Below are 14,258 nucleotides of genomic sequence, written 5' to 3' on the forward strand. Positions count from 1 at the left end.
AGTTGCCTTCTGGAGCCCCATGGCGCAGAGTGGTAAGCTGCAGTAATGCAGTCCAAAGCTCTGCTCACGACCTGAGTTCGATCCCGACGGGAGTCAGTTTCAGGTAGCCGGCTCAAGGTTGACTCAGCCTTCCATCCTTCCGAGGTCGGTCAAATGAGTACCCAGCTTGCTGGGGGTAAAGGGAAGATGACTGGGGAAGGCACTGGCAAACCACCCCGTAAACAAAGTCTGCCTAGAAAATGTCGGGATGTGTCATCACCCCATGAGTCAAGAATGACCCGGTGCTTGCACAGGGGACCTTTACCTTTACCTTTAAGTTGCCTTCATCACTGGTCTCAGCTCACCATGTTTTTATCACTGTCAGTGGCAAATTCTTTCATTTCTTTTGCCTTGTTTCAAGGAACACATGAAGAAGAAGAAGAAGAAGAAGAAGAAGAAGAGTTGGTTTTTATACTCCAATTTTCTCTATCAAAAGGAGTCTCAAACCATCTTTTCAATCACCTTCCCCCCACAACAGACACCTTGTGAGGTAGGTGGGGCTGAAGAGTTCGGAGAGAAATGTCACTAGCCCAAGACAACCCAGCTGGCTTCATGTGTAGGAGTGGGGAAACAAATCCAATTCACTAGATTAGCGTCCGCTAGGCTTGTGCATACACACACAAAAATTCAGTTAATTTCAGGTTTAATGGGCCCAATTTTTTTCAGGAAACCCGAAAAAAAGCCGAATTCCCATACCAGTAAATATGGGGATTCGGCTTATTTTGGGGGTTCCAAAAAAATCTGGGTATTCGAGCTTTTTGAAGCTCCGGGGGGAGAGCATTTTTTGAGGTAGAGCCCCCAAATTTGCAGCATAGCTGCAAGGGACTCTCCTTGCCTGAACCCCCAAGTGTGGTCAAGATTGGGTCTGGAGGTCCATTTTTATGGGGACTGGAAGGGGTTGCCCCCATCCTTGACCACAGAGAAGAAATAGTGAAGTGGCCGCAGTCAGATTCTCTATTGTGAACTTTGGTATGCTTTTCTATGGAGGAGCTAGGCAAACTTTCCCACACCAGGTATTTCCCAACCCAGAGCTGGCAATCCTACTTTGGGAAGTCCAATTTTAAAAACAGAGAGCAGGACGAAAGGGTTTAAAATACATACATTGAAATCACTCAGAACTACTCCATGCCCTGTTCTTCTCGCCTCTTACACCCATCCACTCCCAGCAGGCTTGCCAAGTCTGGGTTGGAAAATCCATAGACATTTAGGGGCAGAGTGTGAGAAGGGCAGAATTTGGAGAGAGGGAAGGAGTTCAGCTGGAATAAGATGCCATTAAGCCCACCTTCCCAAGCAGCCGTTTTCTCTGGGGGAACATCTCTGTCATCTGGATATAGGGCCGCCAGGTCCCTCTTCACCACCGACGGGAGGTTTTTGGGGCAGAGCTTGAAAATGACGGGATTTGGGGAGGGGAAGGACTTCAATGCCATGAAGTCCAATGGCCAAAGCAGCCATTTTCTCCAGATGAACTGATTATCAGTTCTAATAGCAGGAGATCTCCACCTAGTACCTGGAAGTTGGCAACCCTATCTGGAGATCTAATAGCAGGAAATCTCCAAGCCCCACCTGGAGGTTGGCAACCCTACCTGCCAGTCAACACCCCTCTGCCATCCCAACACCTGCATTCCAAATCCTGCAGTGACCTGTTAGATTCTGTTTAGTGGATGGAACAGAGTTGACTCAGGCATTCAACCCACCTTATTTACTTTTGCTATCAAAAGGGGATTTTCTGAGAGTCAGGAAAGAGGTCGGATGTGTTTTGGTCTTCTCAACTGAGACTCTACGCTTCCCCCCCCCACACACACACACACACACTTTATGCAAATCTCCCCTTCCCCCACCCCAGTACAAAACTCTGGTCTTTTAAAAATCCTAACAGAGCTTCTTTCCAGCTAGGCCAAGGTCCAGGTTGTTCGGCTTTAACTGGAACAGTTTCCTTTGAACTCGACTTGAATTGGTGTCTCCATGGCAATAGGCCTGGGGGCTTTGTCCCTCCTGACCTGCCCTTCACCCCTTTGCAAGAGGGGTTTGGGGGAGGAAACCAAATGGAAAGGGAGAGGGAATGGGTATCAGTGCCGCCCAAGTTGCCTTCTAGCTGTGCACGGCAATCAAAGTGGAATGAAAGTCCAGCCTGCAAATTTAGGATTGCCAGGTCCTTCTTCACCATCAGCAGGAGGTTTTTGGGGTGTAGCCTGAGGAGGGCGGGGTTTGTGGAGGGTAGGGACTTCAATGCCATAGAGTCCAATTGCCAAAGCAGTCATTTTCTCCAGGTGAACTGATCTCTGTCGGCTGGAGATCAGTTGTAATAGCAGGAGATCTCCAGCTAGTACCTGGAGGTTGGCATCCCTACCTGCAAAGCAAGAACGATTGGCAGTTATTAGGGAGGCCAGCTCTGGGTTGGGAAATTCCTGGAGATTTGGGGGTGGGGCCTATGGAGGGTGTGGTTTGGGGGAGCGGAGGGATCTCAGCAGGGTGTAATGCTATTGAATCCACCCTCCAACGCTGCCATTTCCTCTGGGGGAACTGATCCCTGTAGTCTGGACATCAGTAGAAATGCCAGGAGATCTCCAGGCCCCACCTGGAGGTGTGCAACCCTAACATGTCCACTTTAACCTGCCATGTGGCAAGTGTGTTTGGTGGCAGGGCCTTATCAGGCACACTGAAAATGGGTAGGGTTTTGGGTTGCCAACCTCCAAATGCCCCCAGGGCATTTGGGAAGAGGACACCAGGCTCACTTACACATTAGAAGGCAGTAGAAAAGAGCAAGAGTCCAGTAGCACCTTAAAGACTAACAAAATTTCTGGCCAGGTATGAGCTTTCGTGAGTCACAGCTCACTTTTTCAGATTAGAAGGCAGTGAGACAGGCATTAGAAGGCAGAAAGACAGGTAGAGTTACCATGTTAGTGAGTTAGATCTGGGGAGCAGCAGAGGGTTTTACTTCTAGGGTTGCCAGCTCCCACTGGGGAAATTCCTGGACATTTGGGGGTGGAGCCGGGTGAGGGTGGAGTTTGGGTGGGTGGGAAGCTCAGCAAGGACATGATGCCATAGCATCCACCCTCCAAAGCAGCCATTTCCTCCAGGGAAACTGATCACTGTCATCTGGAGATCAGGGGAGGGGCTGTGGCTCTGTGGTAGAGCCTCTGCTTGCCATGCAGAAGGTCCCAGGTTCAATCCCCAGCATCTCCAGTTAAAGGGACCAGGCAAGTAGTGAAGCGGGTCAATGCCTTTCGGGTGACTATACTCTTAGAAGTGACCCCTTCCTGAGAAGTGGTATATTATCTTATTCAGATAGTCACCTACTAAGCAGGACTCAACTACTTTGTGTGTGTGTGAAGTGCCGTCAGCGACCCCTTTTGGGGTTTTCATGGCAAGAGACTAACAGAGGTGGCTTGCCAGTGCCTTCCTCTGCACAGCAACCCTGGTATTTCTTGGTGGTCTCCCATCCAGATACTAACCAGGGCCAACCCTGCTTAGTTTCTGAGATCTGACGAGATCAGGCTAGCCAGGGCCACCCAGGTCAGGGCCTCAACTACTTTACCCACTTTTAAAAGTAAGTCTTTTTATTGATATACTCCAATGTAATTATGTATATATATGTGTGTATATGCAAGTATTACAAAGTCTTAATATTCAGTAACAATGTATACTAACAATGTATAGTAACAATGTATACAGTAAAGCAAGCAAGTTCTACATACTATTCAGTTTTAAAATCCAATACTTACAATATAACAGTTAAAGAAGTCTGATTTAGTTCAAAGTATCTAATTCACAATATCTAGAATAATATATTTGTAGAGCCCTACATACCAACACCTTCTTCTGAGACCCTCTGAGAGAGGTCTGAAGGTCTAACCCTTTCTCTGCCCTATTTATACTGTTTCAAGCCGTAATTTCATCGTTAAATACTGTCACCGTATTCCGGCTTATCTAGGATTCCAGGGCTAGTTTTAGACCATATATGGACATCCTCCTTGTATTCCGGCCGACTTCCTAATAAGGAAGTTCCTCCTTTTGTTTCAACAGGCTACCTTATAAGGATTTCCTCCTTGTATTCCGTCAGATTTCTCCTCATATTCCGACAGGTATACCTTGTATTCCAACAGATTACCATATATGGGCTTTCCTCCTCTAACTGGCCATTTGCCTATGTCTTACACAGTCTCTTTTTAGCTTTAATATACCTTCACGATACTCAATATTACCATCAAATACATCTCTCAAAGAGTACGGTAAAAATGAATCTATTCTATAGTAATACATTCATATTTAAACCTTAAAACACAATATCACCTTTTATACAATACTATGTCATAACAGTCAGTGTTCATGGCAGACTGAGTTTTGCAAGCTTTGCTGGATTCCGGAAAATTCAGTTAAATTCCAAAAGCTTATCTTTCAAGGTTTTTAAACAGTAGAGAAATTTTCTAAAAGTGGCTCTTAGCCAGGCATGTTCATTTTAAATGTTCTTTATGAAGAATAAGGTTTCATATTGAATAATTCTGCATATGTACACACTAATTCCATGTTCATGTGCTCTAATATGTCAAAGCCTGTAACAGTAGGTGATGTGAAAGACCTCTGCCTGAGACCCTGGAGAGCTGCTGCTGATCTGAGTAGACAATACTGACTTCGATGGACCAAGGGTCTGATTCAGTATAAAGCAGCTTCATTTGTGTTCAAGTTGTCATTCCAGGAGATCTCCAGGCCCCACCTGGAGGTTGGCAACCCCAACTACACCCAACATGGACCTTAACTACTCTGCAGACCCCTTTCTCCTCTGACACATAGCCTCTCCCTTCCCACCCACCCCTGCCAATGGCAACCTTTCTAAAAATGCCAGTGCTGCCCAAATGCCTGAGGGAATGCTCTTAGGATAAAGGCTTGCTTCATTCCCTTCCCTCTCATCCTCCCACTGCCATCTCGGGGCTTGCGTGAGTTGCGGGTTGGCAACAATGCATGTTTCTTTTCAATTTAGAGGAAGTCCTTTGTAACCCGACCTGTAGGTGGGGGGACGGGGCCCTTGTGCTTGGCTCATTTCTTTGGGAGCTGCTGGACAAAACCCTCATTTCCTTCTCACACGGAGCAGTTAGGCACTTCCCACGCCAAGTGCTTTCACCCCTTTTCTGCTTTTCCTCTTCAAATAGAGGAGTGCTATAGGAAGATGTTCCTGGTCCTTCGGGGAAGACAGGACAGCCCTTGCTTCAAGTCCAGAGGGGCAGGCGTGTTCATCTGCTGCAGCAAATTTACACAATGGTCTAGAGAGCCAGCATGGTGTAGTGGTTAAGAGCGGTGGTTTGGAGTGGTTGACTCTGATCTGGAAAACTGGGTTTGATTCCCCCACTCCTCCACGTGTGTGGCAGACGCTAATCTGGTGAACCAGGTTTGATTCCCCACTCTTCCACATGGGCAGCGGACACTAATCTCATAAACTGGATTTGTTTCCCTACACCTTCACATGTGGCCAGCTGGGTCACCTTGGGCTAGTCACAGTTCCCTCAGCCCCACCTACCTCATAGGGTGTCTGTTGTGGGAAGGTGATTGTAAGCTGGTTTGATTCTTCCTTAAGTGGTAGAGAAAGTCGGCATATGAAAACCAACTCTTCTTCTTCTAGTGCAGGGCTCCCCAATGTGGTGCCCATGGGCACTGTGCCACCCGCTGACACCTCTGCTGGTGCCCACCAAGAGATCACTCCTGACAGCTTCTAAGAATGATCAATCTCCGGTCAGCATCATAACGAATCTCCAGTCAAAGAGGGAGTTGGATCCCAAGAGTTTCCCAAGAGTTGATCCCAAGGCCAAGCTAGCACACTGTTCCAGTTGAATTAAAACATAAGAACATAAGACAAGCCATGCTGGATCATACCAAGATCCATCGAGTCCAGCAGTCTGTTCACACAGTGGCCAACCAGGGGCCTCTAGGAAGCCCACAAACAATGTGTTGTGTGAAGAAATATTTCCTTTTGTCTGTTTGGAATCTCCCACCCTCCAGCTTCAGCAGATGACCCCACATTCTGGTATTATGAGAGAGGGAGAAAAGCTTCCCCCGTCCACATTCTTCATACAATGCATAATTTTATAGACCTCTATCATATCTCCCCTTAACCGCCTTCTTTCTAAGCTAGACAACCCTAAGCGTTTCAACCAGCTGGAGATCAGTTGTAATAGGAGGAGATCTCCAGCTACTACCTGGAGTCTGACAAGGCCAGGTCAGTATTGTCCACTCAGACTGGAAGCAGGTCTCCACGGTCTCAAGGAAAGATATTTCATGTCATCTTTCCATTCCTAACAGCTGGAGATGCTAGGGATTGAGCCTGGAGCTTTTTACATGCAAAGTAGAGGCTCTGCCATGGATAGGGTTGCCAACCTCCAGGTATTACCTGGAGATCACCCGCTATTACAACTGATCTCCAGCCAATAGAGATCAGTTCACCTGGAGAAAATGGCCACTTTGGCAATTGGACGCTATGGCATTGAAGTCCCTCCCCTCTCCAAACCCCACCCTCCTCAGGCTCCGCCCCAAAAACCTCCCACCGATGGCAAAGAAGGACCTGGCAACCCTAGCCACAGAGCCACAGCTTTTCCCAAGTAAAAGTATGTCTGCCATTTTTTGCAAACTGCAAAAAGTTGGTGCAGCCCTGCCTTCCTCTCTGGCAAGCAGGGCTCACTGATTTGCAGTAGCAGAGGAGATCTCCTCCCAAAAGAGACCCCACGCTCCCAGCAGAGGCCCTGCCCCCGAAAAACTCCTTTTCACAGCAGCCTTTTTCCTCCTTAGCCCCCTTTCCCTCCCTCAGGAGCCTCTGCAGCTGGATTAGTGCCACCACTCTCATTCCTGGTTAATGAGAAACTCCTGTACTTTGTCCTCCAGACAGGAGTGGCAGCCAATATTCGTGTGACTCCATGGTAGCGGGACGTGGAGTATTGGAAAGAGAGCAGAATGAGGAGAAAGAAAGGCCAAGCATATCAGGCCTGGGTCCCAGCACTAAAAGCCTGCTTGTGGGGCCTGGATTCTGTAGGGTTGCCAACTCTTAGGGTTGCCAGGTCCCTCTTTGCCACCGGCAGGAGGTTTTGGGGGTGGAGCCTGAGGAGGGCGGGGTTTGGGGAGGAGAGGGACTTCAATGCCATAGAGTCCAGTTGCCCAAGGCGGTCATTTTCTCTAGGGGAACTGATCTCTATCGGCTGGATATCAGTTGTAATAGCGAGAGATCTCCAGCCAATATCTGGAGGTTGGCAACCCTACCAACTCTGGGTTGGGAAATTCCTGGAGATTTTGGGAGTGGAGCCTGGAGAAAGCAGGGGAGGGACCTCAATATGGTTGCCAACCTCCAGGTGGTACCTGGAGATCTCCCGCTATTACAACTGATCTCCAGGTGACAGAGATCATCAGTTCCCCTGGAGAAAATGGCCATTGGACTCTATGGTATTGAAGTCCCTCCCCTCTCCAAACCACACCCTCCTCAGGCTCCACCCCCAAAATCTCCAGGTAATTCCCAACCCAGAGCTGGCAACCCTAGACCTCAGCGAGATATAATGCCATAGAATCCAGCCTCCAAAGCTGCCATTTTTCTCCAGGGAAACTAACTTCTGTCAGCTGGAGATGAGCTGTCTTTCCAGGAGAGCTCCAGGCCCCACCTGGAGGTTGGCAAACCATGATTCCACCCCAGAATATCGCTTTGTATAAAAGCAGGTCCAATGACTTATGGATCTGACTGTGCAGAAGAGACAGAGTGATTGGATCCTGTTCGAGGGGTGTCAGGCTTCTTGCAACACGTTGCGTTCCTGGTATAAGGGACTTCACTCCAGACGATGCAGCGAGTTAAAAGTTTTATTCAGAAAGTCAGCGAGTTCAGCAAGTCATAGAAACTTAAGGCTAGAATACAGGCATGGGGAAATATCGGTACATATATAGGGTAAATACAATGGGGTTGATTAGGTTTTAGAAACAAAGAAACAATACAGAAGTTAACTACCGGTAAAGACAAGACAACGCATACAGGAAATAAACGCGTGTGTTAACTGGCTGATCTCCCTAAGCTCCCGGCATTGTTTTGCGGGACCCGGTATCAGATCAGAGATTACTCGGGCGGGTCTCCATTGAGGTGCAGATCTTGGGCAGGAGGCCGGGTGCAAACGGGGAGGAACGGAGTACACAAAAACTCCATTTTGTCCATGGGGGGAACCATCTTGTTTCTACCCGGGGCTGACAGAGAGCCTATCTGACAAGGGGGTGCAGTGCATCAAAGGGGAAAAGCAATGTTTACGTCTCACATTTCCCAGTCAAAGTAATCCTCTTAGGGTGTTATGAAAAGTCCCGGTTGCTATCTTGTTTCTCTATAGGAAGTCAGGGCAGGAAAAAACCAACTTCAAACCAGTTTCAAAGCGGCCTTAAAATGTAGCGTAGTCTTTCCCAAGGGCTACCAACCTTCAGGTGGGGCCTGGAGATCTCCCCAATTGATACCTGATCCCCAGTGATCAGTTCCCTTGGAGAAAATGTCTTCTTTGGAGGGTGGACTCTGCTGCATTATACTTCACTCAGGTCGCTCCCCTCCCCAAACCCCACTCTCCCCACGCTCCACCCCCAAATCTCCAAGAATTTCCCAGTCTGAAGTTGGCAACCCCAGGATGCCAAGAAGTTTGTAAGTTGTGGTGCGACTGAATCTTTGATGGGCTTTGATGAAGAATGAACTATGTTCATTCGTTTATTCGGTTCATTAACCAGTTAAAGGCCTAGCTGTTAAGCAATGTTTTAAAAACTATTGGTCCTTTGGCACTAGGGTTGCCAGATCCCTCTTCACCACCGCCGGGAGGTTTTTGGGGTGCAGCCTGAGAAGGGCGGGGTTTGGGGAGGGGAGGGACTTCAATGCCATAGAGTCCAATTGCCAAAGTGGCCATTTTCTCCAAGGGAACTGATCTATATCTGCTGAAGATCAGTTGCATTAGCAGGAGATGGCATCTTGGCCATCTTCTGGGCATGGAGTAGGGATCACTAGGGGTGTGTGGGAGGAGGTAGTTGTGAATTTCCTGCAGTGTGCAGGAGGTTGGACTAGATTACCCTGGTGGTCCCTTCCAACTCTATGATTCTATGAGATCTCCAGCTAATACCTGGAGGTTGACAACCTTATTTGGCACCCCTGCTAAAGCATATCTTGAGCTTTCTATTCCCAATAAAGCAAGATGCAACTGAGTCCATTGTGAAACTTTTGTGAGAATCTGTGAAACTGACCCCAAATGGACAGCTGCGTCCCATAAAACTAGGCCATGAAATACCTTCCTGTCTCCCAAGGGCCCTTTGAGGCCACAAGGGGAAGCTCACCAGCAAGAAGCTGGAATTGCTTACAGCTTTGATTGACATCACAGAAGGGGGAAAAAACACAAATCCTGCTTTGGAAAGTATGAAACGGGTGTCTAGGGGTGCTTTATTATATATTCTTAAAGGGGCTGTGTAAAAATTACTGGTAGAGGAAAATGGCATTGCGAAAACTCTCTGCTGTTCCTGGCTGCCTGCCCATGGGGAGGGTGTGAGGAGGCTAACCTGGAAAGGATTTGATTTCCTGCTCCGGCCATGCATTTTATCGATTCCCCCCAACCGAGCGTGGGCACCAAGGCTGGACCAACGGTGATGAAGGGCTTTTGCCTCCTGCGCCAAAATACCACATCACACCAGCAGTGAGGGCCACGTGCCGTCAAGCCGCGTGGTGACTGCGACAGAGAACAGATTGTCTCCTGGCGACATCCCAAGGCCCTCCCGAGCACAGCTAAGCAACGGCCTTGGGCCCAGTGGTGGGAGAACGAGGGTGTCTAGGGAGCTCTGGTGGAGGGAACAGCCAGCTCTCAAGCTGGATTGGGCCCCAGGCAGAGCTGGGGGTGGGGGGAAGAAAAGCAGAGGATGAGTGATTATGCAGAGCCTGCCTGCAGAAGGCGGTCTTTTTTTGCTGATCGGCGGCCTGCTAGATTCTTGGCATCCTTCAGCGCAATTTATGAACGGGGGAAAAAATAGTGGGACTTACTCAGATCTGCGATCAGTCAGTAAAACAAACACTCCGGCCTGGAACCGAATCAAATGGGGCTCTCCCACTCACGCCCGTTAACCACGCCGTAGCTGGCGGCCCTGGAGTCCTTTGGCGGGGAACGCTTCAGGTTGGGCTGACTTATGCAAGGCGAACTCCCCCTGAGGAACTGCACGGCCATTCTCATGCTGGCAGGCTTTTCAGAGAAGAGTGCAAATGGCCATGTGTGCATCACAGGGCCGGGGAGGCCTGGATTCGAATCCTACCGCAGTCACCAAGCCAACTGGGTGGCCTTGGATGAAGGACAGAGTCTGCCTCTCTTTTCCTCACCCCCCCCTTCCCACAACTGAACACATGAAGCTGCCTTCTGCTAATGGCTGCCAACTCTGGGTTGGGAAATACCTGGAGATTTGGGAGGGAGAAAGGGCAGGGTTTGGGTAGGGGATAGAGCTCAGTAGGTTGTAGCGCCATAGAGTCCACCTTCCAAAGTAGCCATTTTCTCCAGGGGAACTGACTGTCATCTGGAGATCAGTATTCCAGGAATTCCCCCCGGACCCACCTGGAGGTTGGTAACCCCACTTCTACTGAATCAGCCCACTTGTCCATCAAGGTCTACTCAGACTCCGTGTTGCAATCAGCTTGCTGGAGTCCAGAGTTTCCCCTCCTCTGAACACATTATGCTGAAGGGTTCTAAGAAACAGAGAACTGAGTCTCAGGTATTAATTTCTTCCTGTGTTTTCATGCTGCTGGCTTGTCCTTGTTTCTCAGGAAACGTTGATCGGTTCTTCTTTCAGCCGGTGCCGCCCACATACAAAGAATGACTCAGGTCCAAGAACGATGATTCAGCTGAGACATGGAAGTTGGCTTTTGCCATAGAGATTGATAGAATCATAGAATCATAAAGTTGGAAGGGGCCATACAGGCCATCTAGTCCAACCCCTGCTTAATGCATAAGGTTGCCAGGTCCCTCTTCACCAGGAGGTTTTTGGGGCATAGCCTGAGGAGGGCAGGGTTTGGGGAGGGGAGGGACTTCAATGCCATAGTGTCCCATTGCCGAAGTGGCCTTTTTCTCCAGGGGAACTGATCTCTATCGGCTGGAGATCAGTTGTAATAGCAGGAGATCTTCTGCTATTACCTGGAGGTTGGCAATTCTATTAATGCAGGATCAGCCTAGAACAACCATGACAAATATTTGTCCAGCCTCTGCTTCAAGACTGCCAATGAGGCAACACAAGAGTTTCTAAATAGGAGTCCATGTTCCGGCTGTACAGCACACAAAGCATCACCAACAGCAGCCCCAAAAACGCTCTTTGTCACTGTTACCAGCGAGGGGCAGTTTGGTTTTGAGCAATACCAAGAGCCTCTTTGCCGACCCTTGTTAAGAAACCGTAATCCCCCTTTAGCCAGCTGAAAAGGTTTTAATGGAGGTATGCAGCACACACTCTTGGCTGCTGGCCCTCGATTCCTGATGCCGGGTGACAGATCCACACCACATTTTGTTTGGGAAGAGAAGCGGCCCACTCATAAATCTTTGCTATCCCGGGAGGGCGGGTGGGGGGGGGGGTGCTCAGATTTGCACCAGCATGAACCAGGAAGAAGTATGGCCAAACTGATTTGCAACGTGGCTGTGTTCTCACAAGCCAGCCCCATTGAACAGCAAGGCCACTTTTAACAGTTGGCAACACATAGGAGGGGGGAATTCTGAGATATCCGATTTTTTTGTTGTTCTATACTTGTACATGTTTATCAACAATGGTTGCCAACTCTGGGTTGGAGAATTCCTGGAGATTTTGGGGGTGGACCCTGGGGAGGGGAGGGGCCACAGCAGGACACAGTGCCTCGAAAGCAGCCATTGTCTCAAAGGGAATGGATCTCTGTTGTCTGGAGATCAGTAATTCTGGGAGATCTCCAGGCCCTACCTGTAGTTTGGCAACCCTATAACACATTTGGTCTTCCCATGTTCTAGAGAAGCAGAACATAACCTTATTATATACAAGATGGGTAGCCATGTTGCAGCCCATTCCTGAGCCGCACCAGCGGCCGCGTCAAAAGCCCTTAAGAGGCCGACGAAGGCCTCCGCCGGCACCTACATTGCCGGTCCCTGGCTGCTGCCGCGGCAGCAGTGGGCCTGGATGACAGCGCAGCCTCTTGCCAGCCTCCAGCCGCCGGCACAGGCCACAGCGGTGAGCTGGGAGGTGTTCCGGCGTAACTGCGCTGACCGGGGGTGGTGCCAACTATAGTCGGCCTCCTGAGCCGTTTTGGCTCAGGAACACCCCTTTTTTTGTTGTTGTTGAGATATGCCAGCTTTTTGCTGGCATATATCCTGTGCAACCCTATGAGGTTTGCACGATTTTTTTTTGCACCGGGTAGAGGTTTCGGCGGTGCCAAAACCTCCTTAGGAGGCAACGCCGCTGGGTTGCCTCCTAAGCCTGGCTCAGGCATTCCTCTCAGGAATGAGCTGTGTGTCTGCAGTAGAAAAGACCAAGAGTCCAGTAGTACTTAAAGACTAAGACAATTTCTGGCAGGGTGGGAGCTTTCATGAGTCACAGCTCACTTCTTCAGATATCTGAAGAAGTGAGCTGTGTCGCACAAAAACTCATACCCTGCCAGAAATGTTGTTAGTCTTTAAGGTGCTACTGGAATCTTGCTCTTTTCTATTTTTATATACAATGGGGAAAGTAGCAACTTATATATCATACAAACATGCTTTTGCTGCTTCAGAAGACTTCAGAAGTCTCTTCTTATGCCCCCTCCCTCCAAGTTTACTGTATCCCCCCCCCTTTGGAATGCTGGAAGTATTTGCCATCAAATAAACAGACAGCAGCTTGGGCTGTGGAGGGAAGGCAGGGAAACAGATTATACCTCGCTCGTTCGGCCCAGGACTGGGGAGAGGGAGGGAGGGGAGCCCCTGTTCCCATGCAACAGAGAGACTGTTATTCGGTAGTTAGATCCAGATGTGGAGAGAGAATTCCAAAACACAATGCGCAAGGCAGAGCAGAGCAAACAAAAGCAGGAATCTCACCCTCTCTGGTGCAAATAGCAATTGGATTCCTGAAGATGGGCACTGGATCTCCACTGAGGAGCCACTAAAAGGAAAAAAAAGATAAAAGCTTGCATCAGAGGATATGGACACATAGAGTTGCCATCCTCCAGGGGCCTGGAGATCTCCCTGCAATACAACTCATCTCCAAACCACAGAGATCAGATCCTCTGGAGGAAATGGCTGCTTTGGTGGGTGGACTCTATGGCATGATAACCCGCTGAGGTCCCTCCCCTCCTCAAACCCCGCCTTCCCCAGTCTCAACCGCAAATCTCCAGGAATTTCCCGACCCACAGATGGCAACCCGATTCAGACTTGGTTTTTAGTCCATATTGGTGGTGGAAAGTGAGCGCATGAATACATGAAGCTGCCTTATGCTGAATCATACCCTTGGTCCATTAAAGTAAGTATTGTCTACTCAGACTGGCAGCGGCTCTCCAGGGTCTCAGGCTGAGGTCTTTCACATCACCTACTTGCCTGGTTTCTTTAACTGGAGATACCAGGGATTGAACCTGGGACCTTCTGCATGCCAAGCAGATGCTCTGCCACTGAATCATGGCCTTTCCCATTGAGACACAGCCAACTTATGGCAACCCCTGGTTCAGTTTTCAAGGCAATACACAAACAGAGGTGCTTTTCAACTGCCTGCCTCTGCATAGCAACCCTGTGCTCCCATCCAAATATTAACCAGGGCCAACCCTGCTTAACTTCTGAAATCTGAGAAGATCGGGCTAGCCTGGGCCATCCAGGTCAGGGCAGTCCAGACTGATGACCCTATACTCACAGTGGGTTTGCTTATACAGTCAGTAGAAACAAATGGCAAAGGTCTGCATGGGGTGAGTTCGCACCCACTAGTGAAAAATTCCTTGCACACAGAAAATCACCTTGACACGCAAATAGATTCAGACTGCCATGCCAAGCAGGGTCGGCCCTGCTTAGTGCTTGGATGGGAGACCACCCAGGAAGTCCAAGGTTGCTATGCAGAGGCAGGCAATGGCAAACCACCTCTGAATGTCTCTTGCCTTGACAGTCCTACAGGGTAGACATTAGTCAGCTGCAACTTGATGGCACTTTCCACCTTGCTGTATCAGGCCAATGGTCCATCTAGTCCAGCATCCTCTTTCCAACAACGGGCAGTCAGATGCCACAGGGAAGCCCCCAAGCTTGGCCTGCCGG

The sequence above is a fragment of the Euleptes europaea genome, chromosome 14 (genome assembly GCF_029931775.1).
Source record: "Euleptes europaea isolate rEulEur1 chromosome 14, rEulEur1.hap1, whole genome shotgun sequence".
NCBI classification, from domain to species: Eukaryota; Metazoa; Chordata; class Lepidosauria; order Squamata; family Sphaerodactylidae; genus Euleptes; species Euleptes europaea.